Source organism: Cardiocondyla obscurior, linkage group LG07, assembly GCF_019399895.1.
Source record: "Cardiocondyla obscurior isolate alpha-2009 linkage group LG07, Cobs3.1, whole genome shotgun sequence".
NCBI classification, from domain to species: domain Eukaryota; kingdom Metazoa; phylum Arthropoda; class Insecta; order Hymenoptera; family Formicidae; genus Cardiocondyla; species Cardiocondyla obscurior.
In genome coordinates, this window is record NC_091870.1 from 6,274,876 (window position 1) to 6,298,603 (window position 23,728).

A 23,728-nucleotide genomic window follows, 5' to 3' on the forward strand; every position below is an offset into this window, starting at 1 on the left:
GGCTTTGTTCGCCGCCGTCCGGTCGAACGGCGGAGCAAAAGGGGCAAATTTAACGGGGGCCTCAAATGACACGCGGGGACAGAGATTTACGGGCAATCGACGAATGGCGCCGGCGATCGATCCGCCAGAGGATCGATGCGCTCGCGACGGGGCCATTATTACCGCGGCCAAATATACGCGGGCTTCTCCATCACTTCCCTTCCTACCCCCCTCCCCCTACCCCCCGCTTCCAGGGTGCTTTTATTTTATTATTCCTGCCCCGTCGCGCGGACGTATCGCGGCGGTGGCACCCACACATCCACGAAGCCCATAATTCACCCACGGAAACCCGTTCTCTCGCTCGTCACGGCGCAGTTTCGCAACGCGCGAGCCCCGTTTTCCGCCGCTGTCCGTCACTACCGTATACTTATCGCCGATCGCGACCGTGATACGATATAATTCCGCCGAGTGACTTCGCGCGAAATCTTGTGGCATTCGCGCACACGTGCGACTTATTGTTTCCCCCGTGACTTTTATAATGCGCTCGGCAAACACCTGATTTATCTATATACGAATGCGCCAAGTATCTCGTAACCTGACGGCAAAACTCGACGGCGAGGCCGCGATGAATCGAGGCGGTAATCTGTTTTATATTTTTCGAGAGGCGGATTCAAATTACTCAAAAGGATACCTTTCTGTCGGATGGGAAATTTGCGAAATACATCTTGCGTACCTGATCCACCGTCGTTATTGCGCGGGGGAAATTAGGTGCGAGCAAAGCAGTATATAATTGCGCTTTTACGCAGAAAGGATGTTACGCGAAAGCGCGGAAGAGAAGGTAGTCCGCGATGCACATGATAATTGTGCGCTAGATGTTTTGATTGCGCTATTACTCGTATACTTATATTTCATAAGGACGTGCGTCTGAAAATGCGACGTGACAGCTTACCATTATGAAATCTCACAACAGCATGGTATAAACGAGTACAGGGTACAGCATTAATCTAACGGTATTCCGTTTGAAACGATTTAACCGTGTCGAGTAAAGTGTTAATATTTTCGCAAAAGATCTTAGAAATATAAATATCGCGTTAATATTAATTTAATATTTAAAAGACTAATTATCGCGATATGATTTCATAATATTAAAAATTTTTTTTCTTTTATTGATTCGAAAAATATTCGAGCTCTTTCATGAATCACGAATAGCTCGGCGTACATTAACCGACTGCCGCTCGCGTATCTTTTCACGACTCCTTTTCCCGCGTTTCGTTGTATTAATTACTCGGAAGCCGTTTTGCGTCACTGATACTAACGGCTCTTTCCTTTTGTGCCCGCGCCGATTGATGTCGACCTGAAAACGCATTGAACGGTCGCGCTCGGCCACCCTCGCTTCTCGCTCGCACGAAAAATCGCTCCAGCAGCCGAGTCCGGAAATTGCGTTTTGTAATGCTTCTGGCGTTCCCTGCACCCCTGTTTCGGGCGCCGATCTCGAGAGTGAAAAATATAAAAAGAGCGGAGTGTGCGGAGAGCACGACATCGGCCGGTCAGTCCTTTGTACACGTTGTGTCGCGAGCAGTGAAACAATACGCGCTTTCGGTATAAATATGTTCCGCGCATCACAATAACCGCCGCATTCGCCGGCCGGGTAACTTTCGTCCGCGGACCCGTGCTGGGTGGCATAGGCAGCCAGGAACGCGCGCCAGGTCAAAAGATGACCGTTCTTTCGATCGTCCGTTCCGTCGGCGCCCCTCGTCGCTTCGCTATAAAGCAGTCACGTGTCCGTCGACCCCCCTCGCGTCTACACATGAGGGTATCCCCCTATTCGCCACGTCGTGAATAGGCTCTATGGTGTTTCGGAACAGAGATGCTCTCACGATGGGGTCCTGTTGACTGCCCCGATGGCGTGACGCGCGGCGGTGTGACCGGTAACCACCACTCACTCATTAACGAGTAATGCCGATTCCGCAGCACGCCTACCTGCGAGCCGTGCGTCATACCTTCCCTTAATTTATTAAAATCACGCGTGGGAGAAACGTCTCCTTCCGACAGGAGAGTCAGCTCCCTTATCATCATCGAGCTATTTCCGGAGATTGCATCTCGTTAAACCCCTCCGGTTCGTGCCGCGTTTCTACGACCGTCCGCGTTCACATGTCGAGCCTAAATTATATTCGTGACAATTCTACTGGGTCTCGCAGGGCTGTTATCATATTTTATTAACAAAAACGCTTTAAATTTCGATTAAATTTCACGTCGGATTCCCCGATATCTTTTATTTCGAGATTAAACCGACGCTATTTCTGATATAACCCGACGGTTTTGTTTCCCGTGGAATTAATAATTTTCCCCCCATTTATTATCCAGCTAAATACATTGACGCTTCATTATATCTCCGTTTCAATCATCATTTAGCATTCGATGAATCCTTGAAATTTATCATGCCTTTTGACATTAATACCGAGAGGAAAAAAAAAAAAAAAAAAAAAAAAAATTATACCTGCACGGTGAGCGAATAAACGACCGCAGGAAATGTTTGTACAGCGCTTAACTCCGGTACAACGGGCGACGATAGTCGACCACGCGTTAATCCCTGTTCATTTTTCATTTTCCTGCGGGTCGCGCGGCGTTTGTGCCAGAGAGGGTATCGCCGATGAATGGATCCATCTCGGCGTTAATGAGAGGAGAACAAGCGGCCTCTATTCAGGATCGCGGCGCTATAATGCAGCCAGGTAAACGGTCGAGCGGGGCCGCCGTTTCGTACCTTCAAGGCAGATACTATCGGCGAGAAGGGACACGGAAAGCCTTTCCGTCGGAGTAGGTCGAAAATGACGCTTGTTTAATGCGCTCCACGGGATGCACTTGGTTGCACTCAGCCAACACACGTACGCGGCGCGTTCGCGTGTGAGTAACGCGCAAATGGGCATGCGTCTGTGCAAACGTCGGTAGGGTGAGCGCAGTGATATAAACACGAGCGGGATTTTTTTTTTTCTATGGCTGGTTCGGTGGCACGAAAAAGGGAGTTATATCCGATAAGCATCGCGGCTCCCGGGGCTGCCCCGCTCGTTTATCACGTTTTTATCGCCGAGGCGTGATTACCTGGGCGCACTAGAAACGTTAATTTGCATTTCCTGGCTTCATACACCGCGCAAAGTCGCGATCGCCGCGGCACCGGACGCGCCGGCGAGTACTCGGCGCGATAAACAGGATCGAAGGAACCTAAGACCGGTCTTCGCGCGTCTACTTTGTTTTACGATTATCGGAGTAAAGGACGAACGCGCGACGTATCGCGGCGTCCCGCGCCGGTGCTTTTACGCGTTCCGCTTGTCTCCAATATTATTATTAATATCCCCGGCCAATATCAGTAATTAAAATTTTAAGACCGGCCGTTATTTTTATCTGTCGTGCCGTATCGCGAACACGGCTACCGTACGTATCTTAACGAACGTCGTATCTCACGAGCGGGTACGATTTCAGATTTAGATTCTCCGCGGACAGATTTTACTGCGGGCGCAAATTAATTTATCGCTCCATTACTTCTTTCGGGGCATTTCCCTATTAGCGCGATATGACTTCGTCTTCATAAACGTACCAACATAGAGATTAGCGCGTAAAAGCCACGGCATGGAATTATAACAAAAAAAAAAAGCTGCCTCTCCCTCGTCGCTGCGTGTTTAATCGCAGTTCAACTATAGCTATAAGCTACGAAAAGTATATCTCGACGAATTTTTCTACTCGAAATTTATAATAATGGATTATTTTCACCGCGCTTTTTCGTCTCCGTGTATTTAAATTGTGATTTCTACTGTGCTCATATTAGATTAATTTCAGCCGTAAAATCTCGTTTATCTCGGCCACGACGTCGAGGACATTTCGGAACGATTTATACCGTGAATACACGAGCTTAAAATACCGTGAGTCAGATACGCGGCGGGTCGCCGGTCCTTCGCGCGACGAAACACGACCAATCGCATTATCGAAGTGCGCCAGTTTAAGGAAATCGCCAACGATTTCTCTAACTCTCGATGCCGCGACAGATACAGCGCAGCACGTGCGAGCGGATACTCGCGGGGTCGATTTCGTTCCGTGCGACTGCTTGAAAAATGCTCGAGGCGAGTCCCTCTTGTTCTTGGCCTTTCTGCCGACGTGAAAAATTGACGCACGAAAATTCTGACGCACCGCGATTTGTCAAATTCCCCGTTTTTCCCCGGGAACCGGTGGACGGAGGTTTTCTCTCCCGATTCTTTTCCCTTCATCTTTTCCTTTTTTTTTTTTTTTCCTCCCGATATCAATATCATCAACATTTCGCATAACGGATACGCGGACGGAGAGAAAAGGAACGGTTATACGCCGGGGTTTTGGGTTTCAAAATCATTGGGGTGAAATTGGGGTAAGCCGATACCGCTTGGCCACCCCGCGCGGCGGCCTCATCTCAAGGGTGATACGCGCCGGTATACGCTGGTCAATTTAAGCCCCACATGTCACTTAGAAGAAAGGAATCTGGAAAATCGTGCCCGGGATCCCCCGTATATTTATAATGACTCCGGGCGAGGAGTCCGTGTGTCTTCCTTTCAAATAGAGCTTTATTTATTGCCGATGTAACTTGACGCATCTAAATCTCCTCGCGACGCTTTATAAAATTTTTTTTTACGTTCGCATACATAATAATAATATAACGCGTTAGCGATGATATAATAAACGAGCAATGGTTTACACCCCTTTTTAAAATATCCAGTCCTATTAGCTTCTAATGATTCGCTATTTTCGCTACGTTCCGGTTTCGAGTTTCACCTGGGAACGAATCTACCTCCCTTTCGATCTCCCCCTTTTTTTTTCCTCTCTCTCAACAGCTGGATTCTCCGTCTCCAGAAAATGAAGATGGACAGCGTCCACGTGTCGGACGTCTGTTCCATTCATTTCATTCGTCTCGCGACGACTTTCGTGCGTGCTCTATGTATATTCGTGTCGAAAAGCATTGACAGCCGGCTCCGCAAATTGACGAGCGTCAATTAGTCGTGACCGGTCTCGTGGTGCCGCTAAGACACGTCCGTAGGACTCGTCTCACGGTACTTAGGATTGTTCCAGGAGTGGCTTATCGCAGGCCGATTGTTGTCGGGCAGTCTCTCGTGATTGCCAAACAACGGCTCGGCTGGTCGTGTATTGTCGGCCGCAGAGAGCATTAGCTCTTCCCGCTCTATGGGAACTGACCAGTGGTCAGTTCGGCGTTAAGCGTGATCTATTAGTAACGGCCGTATTAAATACGGATGTCAGTCATCTTCGCCACCTTCGTCATCGCTTACTTTTGTCCGCGGTAATCTCTTTGCTTCCTAGGCGGGTGATGTACGTCGGGCACGAAAGTCCGTGGTCAAAGAATTTCGGTTTTTACGCTTGTCAAGCACGGTTAGGCGTTAACGAGAATACCGGACGGTACACAAGCTGTTTGCGCGATAGCGTGCACTTTTAGTACGGCTCTATTTACAGTAGATTCGGGTGTGCCCGGCAAACAGCGACGAATATTCGTGAAAGGCGACAGTCCGGCGGGCGATTACGATTTTTGTCAACGTTCATTTCGCGCGAATTCCATTTGCAAAATTCCCGGTCGGAGGCGGCGAGCCAGCCGATTGTCTGTCAGGCTAGCGAGCTAGCCATCCCGGGGACCCGCGACATAATAACGAATATCTGGATAATAGAGGCCAGGGTCTTTTGACTCGCGCAGACGAATGCCCCCGTCGGCCCGCAGGATGAAGGCGAAACTCAATTCCCCGATATCTGAATACTAGCCAATTACGCGTGATGTATGAAGGGTGCGTGTCGTATGTATATTTTCGTCATTTTCTCCGCGCACGAATTTGAATGTCATCTCCCGTCTCCCGTTCATTCTTCTCAATTTACTCCGGCGCGACATCGTAAAGCATCCTGCGTAGTCGCGGGATGATTTGCATTTTATTTATTTTATTTTATTTTTTTTATTTTTTTTTTTTGCGGAAGAAAGAACCGCGCACGCTTTTGCAAGTCAGATGGTCGATATCACGCGTACGGTGTCGTGATAAATCGTTCCTTCTTCGTCCTTTCAATCATTCGCATGTCACGAACGAATAATGATTTTGAAATTGATACCTTCAGGGATGAATGTAACGTTTACCCGATACGCTCGCTGTCGTTAGACGAATGCTCGCAACTTACGTTGTAATAATTCTGATTTATATTAACATTTTTTAAAAATATTTTTCTATATCAAACGGGCTTATAATTGTTACATGTTAAACAAAAAGAAATTATTCTTGCCTGTTTTTCTCGCGTTTAATATCAAACCGAGTAATTAAGTTCAAATATTTTCCATTGGCCAAACGGTTTGTTTCAGTATCCAAGATGACCAGGAGACGCGATCGTTATCATGTGCGAAAAGAAAAAAGAAAAACAAAAAAAAAAAGAATCGCGCGACGCGGGTTTATTTACCTTTTACCGAGATATTAATACAGGAAGGAGATATCAAAGATACACGCTGGTGGACAAAGTCAGGAACGCGCCGAGCTGCAGCTCGTATTTGCACAGGAAAATTAAAGCTCTGTTTACGGACGATGTATGTCCTCGGTTGTTGAAAAGATCGGACGAGCACGTAGCCGTGGGCATGGTTGCGTTACCACGCTGCGATATTCATAGAGAATATCGCGCGCACGCGGAGTTGTACGGTCCGCAAACGTCTATAACATATTCCGTGTGATCAGCCCCCTTTTTGATCTGCCTTCGGTCACCGGTCAGTAATTGCTCTAAAACGCGCATCAGTCGTCGAGTTTTAGTTTGTCATTTTCCCTCCGCTCACTTCACATATTCCTCGTGACTCAACGTCCGTTGAATAATTAACGAGCGCATATAGTATCTCATTACTATTTTTCTTTTTTTTTTTTTTCTCTCTCTCTCTCTCTTTTCTTTTCTCTTTTGCATCGTTCTCCGCGCATACATTTTCGCGAAACAATCGCGCGCTTTTACATCCGATCTAAGATTAATCAGTCGTGAAACGGAACTTTTTAGAATCGCGACGTATAAATCACGCGACGTTAAGTACGGCGAGTCATCAAAAGCGGATCCTCATCGGGAACGGGATGTTTCTCTAAAAGAACGAGATCCCCTTGGGATTCTTCATCTTTATGTCGTCTGAGATTTTTAGAGATAGGTATATAATGTTTCTAAGGCCGTTCGTGACGTTCCATTGAAAACGGCTCTCCTTTGATCTCAGCGAGGTAGATTTTATTGAATGGCGGAGTGCGATTGGTAAATTTCTATCATATCTTATTTTGTCAATATTAAGGAAAATTCGCAATTACATTGGATTAGGGTGACGTCTCCCACGTGTGCAGAATTTAATACGCCGAGTGAAATGGAATTATTAAATTTATCAACTATCTCTGTGTGCGAGAGATATTTTCTTTTTCTCTTCAATAAATTAAGACCGGGGAAAAGCGCATGCAGCGATCGTCCGATAGTTACCAGCAATAGTTTCGTGCCAAGGGGTTATAAGAAACCTACAGTTAGCATTCTCTTGTCTCCCTTTTTATCTTAACCGACGGCAGACACATTTCCTTCAATTCTTTGTCATGTCAGGTGTGCGCTTTTTCCCGTGTAACTGATACGCGATAGCGCGAAGTTTCATATCGCTCTGGGGTTGTAATTTTTTTTTCTTCTTCCTTTTTTTTTTTTTTCTTTTTTCCTTTTTTACGCCTTCAGCGACGCCGCGACGCGTTTGACGGAGTGACGCCGAGCACGCATAACGCACGACGGTGCCGCTAGTTTTAGTGATAGAGTGTGCCGTCGAGACACGATTATACTAATGCGTTGATAACACGACATGAATAAATCCCACGTCGCGAACCAGAGTTAATCAAGTCGGCAAAAAACGATATTTGCATTCTCGCGTCTGTTATTAATTTGTCATGCCGTTTTACATATTCATACGCTCCCTAATTATTCCGTTGTTACATTTGGTTAACAATATCGCTCGCGTGTGCTACTAATGTAGAAAAATTAATAGAAATCGCGACTCTCTGAATTTAACATAAATTTCGCGAAACAAAGACGGCCGGCATTTAGAGAGCGTCCCTTACACGATCGTTGTCCCTTATCTTCTTTCAGCTCGCACGACGTCGACAAGAATGTACTCGCGATTTACATGCGAATTGCGCCACCCTTTCCGGACGCTGGTAGGTAACGGAAAGGGGTGGTAAGTGACACGACGGTCCGGACATCGCCATTACGACTAGCCAAGCCGCCCTTCGCTATTTACCCCCGTAGTTTAAGCTACCCCATAAAGATTCAGATAGTGCTGGAAAAGGCGCACCCTATATAACGTGGTATTTTGCAACGAGGCTTAGCACCCGTGGTTGAATGCTAACTGCCGTATGACAGGTTAGACGAAAGAAAAAAAAAAAGAAAAAAAAGTTTCCTCGCCCCCTTACCTCTCCGCCTCTCCCGTTTTAACGTTTCCGACGACGAGGGTGACATTTTGTCGCAAGATTCCCTTCTGCCTAATCTACCGGTTGTCTCTCTCCGTCACGCGGAGTGACACCGCGAAGAGTTTTAGTGGAAGGCTGCCAGGTGGATAATGGACTTCGTCGTATGTGCATTTTCGCACCTTGTACCGCCGAATACAGATAGGCATCAACTTTTGCGGAAATAGGGTGTAAACACGGAGTAATAAAATTAATAACAGGGGAAAGTAATTCGTCTGCGATCTTGTAGACTGTCATTTCGGGACAAGTACGACAAAACATAGGGTGCAGTGCATCATATATTCGTCGCGAGTACGTAGGTACTTATTATCGTCCTAAAATAAGAGAAGAGACATTGAGTGCTTTCGACTTTTATTTCAAAGAACTCGCCCTGTTCCAACGAACTCACGTGACCGTGTTAATCATTGAAAGCGGTTTTTTGCTACCAGTTCTTGTTTGTGCAATAAAAGGACAAGATTATCAAATTTAAAGGTGTATCTACTAATCAAGTTTTTTGCCGTTTCGTTCTCCCTTTTTATTTTTTTAAATTCCTTTTTTCTTTCTTTCTTTCTTGCTCTCTTCTCTTGTACTCGCTTTTCGCTTTCCGCGATTAATTACCGAAGCTTTCTGGATGCGTGCGAGCGCGCGCGCGCGACAGGTTGTCGACGTGCGAGAACGTTGTAAAGGGCCTCGGCAGCTCCACCCCCGAGGGGGCAGTCGTGTCTGACATTCTGCTGATGTCGGAATTTCCGCGACAGCATTTTTAATCACGCGAGCATTTTAGCGGCGCGATGCCCGGACGCTCTAATATAGGAGCAATGCGGTTATGCATAGTGATGAGAGTGTAGTACAGGGCGAGTCGGGCGAGTGACAGTAAGCGTGAAATGCTTGGGCTAAAAACTCCATCTGTAGGCAAATTGTTTAATTACTTACGATATTACTAGGGGTTGCGGTGGCGGTACGGAAATTCGGTGCGGACCGATGAAGCAGCGGGATAAAGGGGTGGTTTTAACGAAGAAGAAGCGAGAAACACGGAGAACGATGAGAAAGCGAACGACAGAATGATTGCGGTACGAGAGAGAATGCACGGAGTTCCGTTCGTACGGGACAAGTAGACTTTAATTTATGCGACCGGCTCGGCCTCGTTAAAGAAATTTAATTGCGCCAAGTGCGATTGATTAAACCGTGAAATCGCTTCGGTGGAGATTGAAAAGAAACTGGCCGTAGCGCGGCAGCCGCTGCTCGGTTTCCTTTCCGAATATTGCGTCGTTTTCTCGTTAGACGGAGAAACGAGTTGCGTTGAACCCGGGGAAATGGATTAAACTCCAATGTTTGCGAAGCGAACGAGCGAGAGAGAGAGAGAGAAAGAGAGAGAGGGGGAGAGAGAAAGAAAGAAAGAAAGAGAGAGAGTGCAAAGTTTTCCGAAATGTTTTACAGGGCACTTTAATTCACCGCGCATATACACATTGATTTTCGTAATGTAAAATTGATATACGCTGCGTTAACGAAAAAGTGGCCACTTCATCAATTTTCCTATTTTCTTTCCTTTTTTTTTTTTTTTTTCATTATGTTTAACGAGCGGCTCTTACGTTACACGTGAAATGCTCTGATGCGTTTAACGTGAAAAGAGGAAACTGTAGCGTGAAACGCGAATGGACCGCATTTTGCGTGCACCCTTCTTTAATGGAAAACATCGAATTTTTCCCTGTAAACACTGAGCATCCATCGCGAAACTCCATGCATCCCTGAGAGACTATCAATATGCCAGGGTGATTGCTCTCTATTCGCGTATCACTCGCCAGTCGATTCTGTATAAACGCGCCGCGTCATATTTTGCATGCGCAACCGCTCTCTCAAAATTGAATAAAATCCATTAAAGTCCCTCGCGAGGATATTTTCCAGCGGTAGTAAACGACATTCGCCCGAAATTATTTTGACGTAATAACGATAACGTTCTCTAAAACAATATTAACAAATTCTATATTTTTTTTTCGAGACACGCGGCTTTCGCTAAAATAAAAAAAAAAAAAAAAAAAAAAAAAACTTTGAAGGCACCGATTTATTATTTCATTACGTCCCTAGAAATATCTAAAATACCGAAGTATTAAATTCCTTTGTGCGGAGGCTCCAGACGTAGACGTACATATATTTGTGTATTAAATTATGTGAATATAACCCATCGAGATATCCCAGACAGAAGGCAATATCAGCAAAGACTGGGACAAGGCGCATCACTCTGTGGATAACCACAGACGCAGCGTAGACACGTAGTCTTTTGTCGGAAGCGACGCCGCGGAAGCCACCAACAATAGACTCCATAGAGTCTCCATGGCCCGTCGATTATGATTATGAATAGCCGCCGTGGCCTCCCCCGTCGTAATTGTTAATTAGCCCCGGCATTTCCAAACTCCACGGGAATCCATTCAGTTCAATGTTCTCGCGCGGAGGGAGGGTACGCGGTAGTTTCTGATTCGACGATGTACGAGCGAGAGCTAGCTGGCTGGCTCTCAAAGTTACCTCGTGATTTAACACGAGGGCCACCCCTTGTTTGTGCAAGTATTCAGTCTCTCTCGCTACAGAAGTTGGATTACCCTTCGCGTGATAGAATATTGTATCTACGAGGAAATGTTTTCGTGGAAATGCGAACACGAGATCGTTGATTGTGAAACTGGCCACTAGATCTACATTTTTTTTTTATATGCATATATTTTATTTATCTCGATATCAGAGGTAATCCCGCATCTCAGAGCGCGAGAGATTGAACGCACGATGAATCGACTCGCGAAAAGTTGTCGAAAATTTTTTTTTTTTCCCTCGTCTTAGCAACGGGACGTTCATTACGCAGGTTAAAAGGGTCCGAACGGTAATTGTTTTTAATCACTCGACGGGCGGAAGCGAAAGGGGTGAGGAGCCACGGGCGCGTACCACCCTTCGTGCACACTTTCATTTAACGTCGCGACGCTCCGCCACCCCTTCTTGGGATTATAACGGTAAAGATACACGAGTGAAATAAATAAATGCATTATAAATTAATTAACACCCCGCTCAACTAATGTGTCCCCCCCCCGGCTGTCCTTTCATCGGTTGTCTCTGACGAAATCATAATACGCGCTGTTTCATCGGAAGTCCATTCGTAAAACAACACACGTCTCAGCTTATTTCTACAGTCAATCATCTGGAAGGATTACGACACGTGCCGACGTAATACAGCGCGCGGGAATAATGCGTAATCGTAATTGCGGGCGCGTAATCCTTGCGGTACGTTTGTTATTCCACGGTACGGTCTCGATTTCTTCTGGCAATCGTGTCCAAACAATGCTGTTTACGTAGGAGTGGACGAGCGCCGCGTGCATCCGACAGCGGTAATAGACGGATGCGTGCACGCACGCAACTGCGCGGGGCGCGTGTTTACATTAATTTCTCGTAAGTGTGGGACAAGCGCGCGGCAGCGGCCGCGCTCGTCTAATGCGACACGAAAGCGCGTAATTTGCATTGCGTCACGGCGCTGCAATACATCAGTAATTATTGTATTTATTCTCTGTATTACGCGCCGGTTGCGTTTGACCGGCGCTGACTACTGCCGGTTTACACCGCGCACATATACACCGCCGGTACAACGGACAGAGAGATTACGGTGTAATTGCCCTTTACAACGCGCGGAATAATCGAACTGTGCGCAAATGTCGCACCGATAAATTAATGCCGCCGTCTTTATTCAATGAAATCGCGCGGCGGAAAATGGATTCCTACAGCACAATGCCCGATGACCGCCGCGAGACGCGTTCGTCGGCGATTAAATCGCGGTACCTGATTACTCTTGAAATTGAAATTTATTGAATTAACATTTATTATTATTGTTTTTTTTTTTACTTGTATCCGAGTGGAAATTAATTCTCATCGTTACCTAATAATTAGCTAGCCAATTTGTGGTTTATCTCGTGGCTGTTTAGCAAAACTGTTCAGCACTGAGCCAGAAACATAAAGTTTAAAGCGTCCAGATACTAAACAATTATTATTCTTTAATAACGAGCCAAAAAAGCCGGATATCTAAACGCTTTTCGCCGCGTGCTTGTTTACTGTTGTGTGCTAATCTTATGCAACGCTCGGTTGCCGAATCCGCCGACCGCCGTGGTAGTGTGAGTACGTGCGTGTGTTTACATCTGGCCGGCAGATCCTCGCATTCCAAGTTCGCTAGGTGGAGGACGCGCGGGCAGCAGGCGGCGAGAACTGGTTTGCCCGGCGAATTTGGCAGTCGAGCTTTGCGTAAGGTCAGAACATAACACAACGGTAGACTAGTGCTTGGCGAAAAACATTTAGATATCTATTTGCAAACATGGTTCTCGCTGGACAATGACCAAACGACCGACGCTACACAGATTTGGTTTTTCTTCTTTTAAATAGCAACTTAATTTTTTTCAAGACAGTCATATATTTAATCTGCGCGATCTAACCACCGGCTGCGAAATCAAATTAGCTGAATAAATTTACACTCGGGTAATTACACAGCAATGTTTTATAAAATATAATCTGACCGCGTGTCGAAAACGATTGTAATGATTTTAATTACTGCCGCGCCGCATTTAAGTAGAAGGATATCGCTGATGACACATTTTTAGAAGCAAAATAATTTCCCGCGTTAATATTAATTTTTTATTTTAATTTATTCGTATCATGTGAGCTCGGTGAATGCGAGCGGGGTGGCCGTAATTGCCGCTATTTCGTGCACGTCTCGTTAGCCGTTAGCCGAGAGAATCGACGGGACGGAAATCGGCGCAAGAAACCTCGATCTCATCTCCAGAGTCAATAAAGTTGAGCAGAGCGTGTTGTAACGCGAGAGGTACGACAAGAGCGGATAGGAAGGGCAAGGGGGAGAGGGGTGGAGAGGGGGGAGAGGGTGGCCAGGGCGTATAGCAGCGTGGTAATATACGTTAGCGAAACTGACAAACAAGGCTCGTAACGGGTTTTACGCGCGAGGCAATTATCAGAGTTGTCAGGCAGTCGGTTTAACGCCTCCATTTATGTGCGTATAAACGCGAACGGGAGTCGAACCCGCGAGCAGCCCAATGAAATGTAAAGCCCAGGATGCATTAATCCCCAAGTCGTGGCCGAACCACAACGCTCGCGCCGTTACAAAATGCCATTTTACACCGCTCGGCCGAAATTTACTCCACCCATCGGGCTTGTTTAATCCGAATCATACCGTTTAACGGTGCGATCCGCGCTAGTGTCAAACGTATCCATCGCCGGTCGCCGATTTACACGATGACGTATATGCACGTTCACGCACGTACACGTGTCTCGTCTATTTCGCGGTCTGTTGTACTTCCACCGGCAAATATGAATTTCTGGCGAACGAAGTACTCACGATAATATATATATATGTATATACTATATCTCCGTCCGGTTCATGTAAACCGTTATTTCAAGCTAAATCAGGTTACATCATAATTTTCCCTCTCGCTGCATTCCACATTTTGTAATCAACGCTCCAAGTGTTAATCGCCAATGACGCCTGTCAAGTTTTCATTAGCCGAGGTGACTTTCCCAAATATCCCGAATAATCACGATATTACAGAGGATGATTTTATGTAACGCAAATATGCGATTTCGTCATTTTGAGTTGCGATAATGTGACAAATATAATTCCGCGTAACCAGATTACCTTTCTCGTTCAACATGATATTATTTCTGTTATTATTTTAATTCTTCTCGATGTATTTATTTCTTATTGCATTTTATTATATTGTATTGTATTTTATTACAATATTAGAACAAGTCATGTGCACGCTTTGCGAGCGCTATTTTTCGGATGGTTTCAATTCGTGCGCGTCTTTTAATTAAATAATTTATGGTCGACGACGTGTTATCGGTTTAAGAGATTCCAATTATAAATTTCAATGAAAAAAATTTGTGCTACTTACCAATCTGCATGAGCCTCAGCGGAGTTGAAGAATTCTGCCGGTGACTGTAACAAAAAATGGAAAATATTAATGTAGAAATGCGTGTATAGTGAATAAAATTAATAAACAGTAGAGGTAAAAGTTTTTTTTATAAAGATTTTATAAAGAAAATTTATGCTCACTTAAAAGTTGCTCCGCTGACGCAGGATGCCCGTCCCGAGCCTGCTCCTCCTCTCAGATGGGACGTGTCGAGTCATCCTTCCGCGCACTGGACACTCGCGGGATAAAATCCTCGGTCTCGACGCAAGAAACTTAACCACGATATAAAGCGAAAGTCAAGAGTCACGTTTCGATTGTTCCGTCAATTCTCGCGGAATGAACGACGTCGAGAATACGCGTCACGCGGCGAACGAGACGGGCCGCGATACGAAATGTTCCCCGTGCACTTTATCTTTGTCGAGATTGTCAAAAATCACCTGCTCGAAGCGGAATGAAAATCCCGGCCGCGACGAAGAAGACGGGCGACGTGCGGATCTCATGCTCTCAAGTTCGATCTGGAATTTAAACTGCTACGAGATTTTAATCGCGAACGTTGAAGGCTCGATGCATATTCTCGAATCCGATGCTCTTCGTGTGGCTAGCGTGTCTTCTTGACTGTGGTGATGTGAGGTACGTAGACGCGTTGCGAGCTCGCGATCAGGCGACTTATGAAGCGCTGTGATTGGTCGGCGTCTTCGATCACCTTAGCGCGCGGACCAATCACAGCGCTCCGTAGATCGCCTGCTCGCGAGTTAATCAAGGTGAGTCAGTCTCGTTGTTTATTCCGCCGTGGTAGTTTCGCGTGCTTTTAGTCGGGCGACGATACGCGATCGAAATCTCGTAGCAACTTAAATTTCAGATCATGTTTGTGAGCATGAGATCTGCACCTCGCCCGTCTTCTTCGTCGCGGCCGAGGATTCTCGTTCCGTTTCGAGCAGGTGATTTTCGACAAGCTCGAGAAAGACAAAGTGCACAGAGAACATTTAGTATCGCGGCTCGTCTCGTTCGCCGCTTAGACGCATATTGTCGACGCCGTTTATTCCGCCGACGAGAATCGAAGAGCAAAACATAAACAGATTACTCGGCGTCGAGCTCGGCGCTTCCGAGAACTCCGCGCGAGAAGAGCAGCGTTCAGTTGACGATCGGACCTATTGCCGTCTCACTCTTTTACGCAGTCGTCTCGTTCTATCTAAGAACCGAAGTCGCCAACGCTTAGTCGCATATTGTCGACGCCGTTTATTCCGCCGACGAGAATCGAAGAGCAAAACATAAACAGATTACTCGGCGTCGAGCTCGGCGCTTCCGAGAACTCCGCGCGAGAAGAGCAGCGTTCAGTTGACGATCGGACCTATTGCCGTCTCACTCTTTTACGCGGTCGTCTCGTTCTATCTAAGAACCGAAGTCGCCAACGCTTAGTCTAGTTGCGGACACACGGGCGCGAGGACGTGTCCGTAATCGCTCCGCTATTTCGCGTATTTTTGATCGCAATAAGGACAGTCTCGCGTACAAACATGTGTCGACGTCGTCAACTCGAGGACGGACAATCATTATCTGTACTCCAGTGTTACTCTACTTGTCGTTCGGCTTCGTTTCGTGCCTCGAAATAGTGCTTCGGGACGACAAGGTTATAGAACGAACGGAGCGGACGCAGCGGATGCAACGAACGCAGCGCACGGAGCGTCCGACGGGTCCGCCGTGTATTACTCGCGTCGGGCATCTTCGACGACCGGCTCCCATTACAATTTTCTTCGGCAGGTTCCGACAACCGCTGTCGTACGCGGGAAGAGATCCGCACCTCGTCCATCTTCTTCGTCGCGGCCGGGATTCTCGTTCCGTTTCGAGCAAGTGATTCTTGACAAGCTCGAGAAAGACAAAGTGCACGGGGAACATTTCGTATCGCGGCCCGTCTCGTTTGTCGCTTGGTGTGAATTCTGGACGTTCATTCTGTCGACGAATTGACATTACAATCTAAAAGTGACTCTTGGACCTTTACGTCGTTGCCAGGTTATTGTGTCGTGATCAAGAGCCGAAAGTAAGCCTGAAAGTAAGCAACGCCACGAACATTGAGAGAGTAAATTTATAGAACAAAGTGATCTTCCGTCGCGGTTTTTTAATTTTAATCTCAAATAAATCGCCGCGACAATCTAACCTTATTGTTTCGGGCGTTCGTCTTTTGAGTAAAAGTGTTAGTGAATTTGAGTGTTACGAACGTCAGGTTAATCCGGAATACTGCCACGAAGGACAGGAAGGAAGGAAGGAAGGAAGGAAGGACGGACAGGAAGGACAGGAAGGACGGACGGACGAAAAGAAACCTACTCTAACCTAACCGGCAACAAATGTAAGTAAACCGACAATACGACGTATATCTCTCAATTGTAATTATAAAAAAAAATTATTTTAAACACGCGCACAAACCTTTCGACAAACTGTGCGCGCGTAGCGCACTCTCGGCTGCTTCTAATTATTATATAAATGCATAAATAAATCGTATCGTACATTCGTCGAAATTAATAAATTAACTTCCTAATACTATTTTCGTCGCGAGAGAGGTTTTGTGGCGTGTGATACGACTTCCGTTTGAGGGTTGATGAGTCAAACGATATTCTGCCCGGCACGCTATTCGACCATTATTTTTATCGGCATAAGGAAACGATGCTTTTGAGAAAACCCGCGGGGGGATGAAAGACCGAGGAGTCGAACTCTGATCTAATGGAACACTATGCGCGACCTAACGCACGGTCTAAAGAATATCTAATTATCCAACACGTGGCCTGACACGTGTGGGAAGCTCCCGCCGCTATTTTCTGATTCATTTGCCGGCCGCGTCTCGCGGAGAGAATGGCCCCCTCGGTGTGATATTTTGTAAAGTTTACTCGGGCGGCACAGTGTGAAACGCATGCTGTTATTAAGGCCGCCGCCGTTCTCGGAACGCGTATACGCAGCCACCCGCACGCGTCTACCTGCGTATCTCCGCACGCATCATACGTTCGCATTATAAACGGCAGTTAGTCATTCTTTGATAACAGCGAAACGGAAGGTTATAACATGGGGAAAAAAAAAAATGAAAGAAATAACTCGAGAAACGATAGGACGTGATTTCGATCTTTTTCCGGGAAAAATATTAAAACTTTCCGTGCGTGACAATATCTGATATTTAGCTTTAAATACCGTGGACCGCCTTGTTTGCAGACATTTGATTATTTAGGGCCATTTCCAGCGCGGATTAACCACAATCTCGGTCTGGCCCTTTATCTTGTTCCAATTCTCAGAATTAGACGCAGATAAAAGCAAGCTGGACCGAAATTTAAGTTAATCTGCATCGGTGGAAATGGCTCTTGGCACGCTTTTATTTTTATGCCTGTTTGAAAGTTACTTATCTTGCTCTTCGATCAACTTCGTCGCGACAGAGTACGTCGGAGGAGAACGTAACGTCTCGATTGTCATTTCTTCGATAGTCGCGAATGAACGCTGCAGGTTGCGCATACAGAGCTAGGAAAATGAAATTGCTACCTGTCGCGAATGTATGGCAAAGAATGATACTTGAACGGGTTTCTTGCACCGCACCTGATATTATGCTTCGACAGAGTTAGGATCGTCTCTGTACAAACACAGGCAAGGACGACTCGGCCAGTCGTTCCTGTGCATTTTCCATGAATATTCAATCATGTAAATGCATACGCGCAGCAGAGTCGGTCCATTATCCCGTCGTACTTACATCGTTCTATAATTTACGATAGTTACGTTAATTGACTTCGCCACAGTGCCACTTACAAACCGTAATGATTAACCTCTATCGTCTAGAATCTCGGATTATAATTTTTATAGTCGACCTCTCCCTGTACTTTCTTAAATGTTTGACTCGAATTAATATTTTTTTTTTTTTTTTTTTACATTTCAAAAATTATTCGGAATTCCGGAATGGAATTTAAGAATCGTGCGGCAAATACCCGCGTTATTTGATATCGAATAAGTAAATATACGATATATCCTTTTATCGCTCCTAATCTTGACATAACTCGGAGGGAGTATTTTCTTTTTTTTTTCTTTTTTTTTTTCTTCCTTGTGTACGGACGAGACTGGTCCTCATCTTTCGAATGATCGAGGCGCGTTTTAAGAACGTTTCCCATGACTGTCGAATCCTCGTCTCTTCAGATATAAAGCGCGCACGGCTTGTGTGTGCTTACTCGGGGCGACAATCATTATCGTGCCGATGACTTCGCGCGACGCGCTTTAATATTTGCTCTCGCATCCTTCGAGCACCCTTGTAGCCATGTATCGTGCCACGGTCGAACGCCATCGGGCGTCAATATGCTTCGATCCTCTCTTTTCGACAGGGGCGCTAAGAGGGTGTACCCGCGTGGCGGCGCGGAAAGAGGGAGGGAAAAATAGCGAGATGGTTACACGACTAACAACTGTAAGGGCACGGCGCAGTCCCTAACCGTGCCACGAATTGAAAGTGGAGTTAATTGATCGGAAGTCTTGAGGCCGCACGTGCCGTTTTTGCCATTGTGCACGCTCCGCAGCGATCCGTAGAAAATCGAGGTGATGTCAGGTCGGCGGCGAAACACCCCGCTTCGCGCGCACAGAACGATATTTTATTTGTCCGGATGCGACCGTTTTCGATTTTGCCCGTCGAACGTGCGCCTGTTTGCTCGCACAATAATGCGTCGACGCTAATACAATTAATCGCGTCGCGATTTCTCTCTGTTTCTGTACATATCATTTAACGGAATGGCGATATCGAATGGCAAATCGCATCAAAAGAACATGTAATTTAAATTTTCCGCTTCATTAACCCGTGGAAGCGTCGTCGAAAAATATCAAACGCAATATTAATTAGATTCCGATGATAAAACGGAAACCTCATTAGAGTTAACGTTCGACTTTTTTGTCCGGCGTTTTTCGCAATTACCGTTTGATTTCCGTAAATAGCGTTATGCGTTATTTTTTTAATGCCGGCTCGTGGAGTTTAATCGCGCGCACGGCGGTTTAAGGCCTCCGAACGATGGAGATTGCCGATGAACGCGAGGACGCGTATTGCGAAGAGCAAAATAAAAGCGGGCAGATAAGCTCGCACGCGCGTTAACGAGATTGCGAGAGGGAACGTCGAGTGCGTGCTATATATAATCGAGTTTTCATTCTGCATCGGGAGAAAGAGGAGCCCACCCTATTTTGTAATTGCTGGTATTTATAAGCAATACCCGCCGAGGAGAATACGCGCGTCGCCGGTGCTTTTCTGAGCGCGGTATGGTAATACGGGCAATGGTCCATATTGACATGAACGATGCCCACCATTAGTAGGCCCGGCGCTGGATGACTGTTTTTAATTTCCTCGGCAAGTGAATTTCTGCCCGATGGGTAAGGGTGGATATTGCCGCGTATCAGTCATAATCACTTTTCTCCGCGAAATCGTCCGGTGCCTACTGTTTTTTTTTTTTTCCTTTTTTTTCGTCTCTCGTTGAATTTTTCTTTTTCTTTTTTTTTTTTCCCCGGCTCCTCGTATCCGGCGGCCGTTTGGAGCGTGAAATATGACGGGCGAGCGACGGAGGGACGAGATGTAATTGAATTCCGCTCGAAGGGCACAATTAGGAACCCGGGTGATCGTAATGATGAAACAAATTTAAGTGGAATAAATACATTTGAAAAAAGAAAAAGTTGAAAAAGTTAAAAACTTACCGAGTAGCAATAATATGTCACTTAAAATAATCCGAAAGTGATTTTCAAATTGAACGGCGAAAAAGAGAATTTTATTCGTTATTTAACCTCGTCGAATTTACATATCGAGAAATAGCAACTTTGTTAACCTTATCTAATCTTACGGAATCGAATCGGTATTGAGTTTAATTCCACCTAAGCGGGAATGCATATCCGACGAAATATAGGCCGAGATATTTACCGATTCATGCTCCTCTGATTCACGCTTCGTTGCAACTCAATTATACGGGAGGAATGAACCGGCGAATAAACTCCGCGAGATTAATTCGGTGCATACGGTCACCTTTCGGGCACCCCAAAGTCCCCGCCGCAAGAGCTCGTACACGTTTTTTTTTCTCAGATATCTATCTTCGCGCATGTGGCCGGGAAAAGTCATCGCTACGCTAATTTCATTTGACAAAACGACGGGCGAGCGTGCTGTTGCACGTATCCCGGCGAGCACCTGCACGGTTTGACACCCTCGCCCCCCGGGCGCGTGTGTGTCAAGTGGCCATTAGGCCGCCTAAAAAGCACGGCATCTACGACGACAATCTCACATGCTAGGAATTAAATCACCATTACGACCGGTTGCGCTCACGGCAGATCCGCATCGGTGTGGGACCGCGCAGGTGTTTCGCCGCGGTTACGCCACCGCGTATAAAATTGCAAGCCCGCTGTAGCCGCCTCTCTCTATCTGATCAGCGATTTGTCGAGGTGCCTTTCGCGGTCGCCGCCATCGCCACCGCCGGCGCGATACCCCCGCGTCCAGCGTCCGCTTATCGATTAATTAAGTTAGATTATCGCGCGCCCCGTGGCCCGATCGGTCGGTCAAAAAATGAACTGCAATCGAATTCCGTCAATCAACCCGTCGATTACGATCGGACCGCCCGTGTAAAGCGCGGCTCGGTTGCTCGGAAAAAAAATTCGCGCCGAAATACAGAAAGATACGCGACACAAGGCTAGAACTCGCTCGCGAAATTATTATTTTTAAAACACGCCGGGGATTTGCGTATATAATTATTATTAAACGTCGTCGCACGTGCTAATAGCGTAATAAATAACGGCGAGTCAAAAGAGAGGCGACTCGACGCGTACCGGCGATTCGACGAAATGAAATAAACACCGCCCGAGAGTGCGGGAGGGCGGAAAGACGTCGCCTGATCCTTTTGCTACCGAAAATCACGCGCAGGAAATCATCCTTTAAGCCCGCTCAGTAAGCCCGACCTCGTTTGCCGGTCGGGGAATCGTTAAAGCTCCCGAAATTCTTTCGCCGGTGCGCGCCGAGGAGGTCGAATGAGCGACGGAATAAAGAGAACGAGCGACCGTCCGACTTACTGAAGAGATTCGCAAGAAGAGAGGGTGGAGGGCATTCAACGAGCGCCTAACCAGGAGTCGGAAGCCGGGGGCAACCGGGAGAACAATAAAAAATGGACAGAACGAAAGGAACCGGCGGCTATAGAAGATGGCGAAGGAGGCGGGGGCGGTAGGAGGAAAGCGAAAGAGAGAGGTCTCCGGTACCTCGTAAATTACTGGCGGGAGAATACACTGCGGCGACTGACTCGTTTCGGGGAACATCGCGAGGTTTATACGTTTTAATGTACTCGTTAATAGGCCTTCCCCCTTTCGCCGGTCCCCCTCACCGCCCCGCCTTTTAATCCCCCGGAGGTCCCCGCGCCGCGGATTATACTTCGGGAGATATATGCTGATGGAATCTTATATATGGTTTATAATGCGCCCGCGCGCCGCTGATGAATACCATTTATATTGGCGTCGCGAGAGGGAGGGCAGAGACGGAAACTTTATACAAAGTGCATCTGGTTATTACAGGAGTGTAATTAATATTGTCTCTTTGCCTGGCGCCCGGCCGGGGAATTATGATTAACCTTCTCGTTGCTCTCTCGCGGTGGAGGAATCCCGTCTTAAACTGTCGCGAAAAATTTTGCTGACGATTTAATGCGGCTAATCGGGTTATGTGACGCGAACGCGAAGCTAATTGCTGACTCTGGAGACGTTTCTTTTTTTTTTTTTTTTTTTTTTTCTTTCTTTCAGGGATTCCACTCGCAAAATCCAAGGCGCGGAGTAAAATAAAGTTAAGTACTGAAAAAAAAAAAAATTGTTCGCTCGAGAAGGGCGATGAATACGACCGTGTCTGTACTTATCGCGAACTGTCGCGTGCAATCTTGTTTCGTAAAACAGACAACTGGCGCGATTTCACCGCCGATAACGACACGCACGTCCAGCGTCTGGTAAACGTGTCCGATAATTTTCGCCAATTTGTACGTGAAGATTAGCGATCTGCGTCGATCCAGACAAATCGGCGGAGCGATATTTCTAACGGGGCGGTTGATTTCTGTTCGGCTTCTAAGCGCTTACGCTTTCACGAGGAACCATTACGCGAGGAGAAACACACCGCTCGCAGAAAGTCGTAAACCGTAAGAGGTTGTTTTAAAGCCCGGCTCTTAATGACGTCCACGTGCATAATGCTTACGCGGAAACGAAAGTCCCTCGTGATTATTGGGGAGGGCTAATGCGCGCCGACGATCGCGACGAAAATATCGCACCGCGCACAAAGTTCCATGTCCGTCAGAAATTTTATCGTATTGTTACGAAAGAGCCATTGGCTTGTCGAAGGGGCTAGATTCATCTCGCGAATAATCGCGGTGTAACAAATATGCTCGCTCGATCTCGCAGTCGCGGGTACCGATATTTATCGGATCTTTCATTTTAAAATATTAATAAAACGAGGATTTTTCAGCGTGACATCGCACACGAAATTGCAAGTAATTATTTTTAGCCACCGCGTACCCGCGTATATTCTCGGCTCGTGCATCTCCACTTCGTATGTCCTACCTCTAATCTCTGACATGACGCAGAAAGATTTTACACACTGCCTACCATCCGTGAGAGGAGGGGGGAAGGGGACACGCAAGCGCTGCAGGATTTTCCCGTCCCCGCGTGCCCGCGACGTTATTTATTTTCCAGCGGTACGCGGCGCTAACTCTTCCCTTCGTTTACGGACATAAATACTCGTTTAAGCCTCCCCCGTGGTATCTCGACGAGGCGATCCGTCTCTCGTCACTCATCCGGGATCATCAATCGTCCTCCCGATCGTTCAGGAGTTGCCGCGCAGCCGACGCGTCTCGTAAATGCTACGCTTTGTGACACAGCATATTGCAGTCGAAGAATAAAAAGAGAAAAAAGTTTTTTTTTTTTCTTTAAGAAAGGAAAACAATTAATAATTACGTATGGGAAACTTTATAGATTTTAATGGTCTTAATACGTGTAAATATGTTATCATTGGGTTTTGAATAATTATTTTTTTAATTAATGCTTTTTGATCTAATTTGATTTATCGAATAAATAAAAAAAAAAAAAAATAAAAAAATAGACCGGTTACAGCGATGAAGCAGTTATCTCATATCTGAAGACACATCTTCCGCCTCGCGTTCTGCGGCACCCGCGCAAAGATAAGGATGAAAAATTAACGATCGTTTTCCGCCCTTTCCGCCGGGTTATAACCTTTCGAAAACGCATCCTCGCATCGGAATCGCGCGAGCCGATCCGGCAATAAAACCGCGTACGCGTTTCACGGTGGACTTTTCTTTTATCGATCTTTCGAATCTCGGATCCGGAATG

General features: G+C 46.4%; 1 long non-coding RNA gene across 2 annotated transcripts in view; it reads left to right on the top strand.

Moving 5' to 3' along the window:
- The window catches only part of LOC139104178 (uncharacterized), a 252,242-nt gene that overhangs the window by 122,014 nt on the left and 106,500 nt on the right, over window positions 1–23,728 (top strand). For both annotated transcript variants that reach the window (XR_011546001.1, XR_011546000.1), the window contains exon 4: window positions 16,614–16,736. This is a non-coding gene — a long non-coding RNA (uncharacterized lncRNA). The remainder of the gene's footprint in view (window positions 1–16,613; window positions 16,737–23,728) is intronic.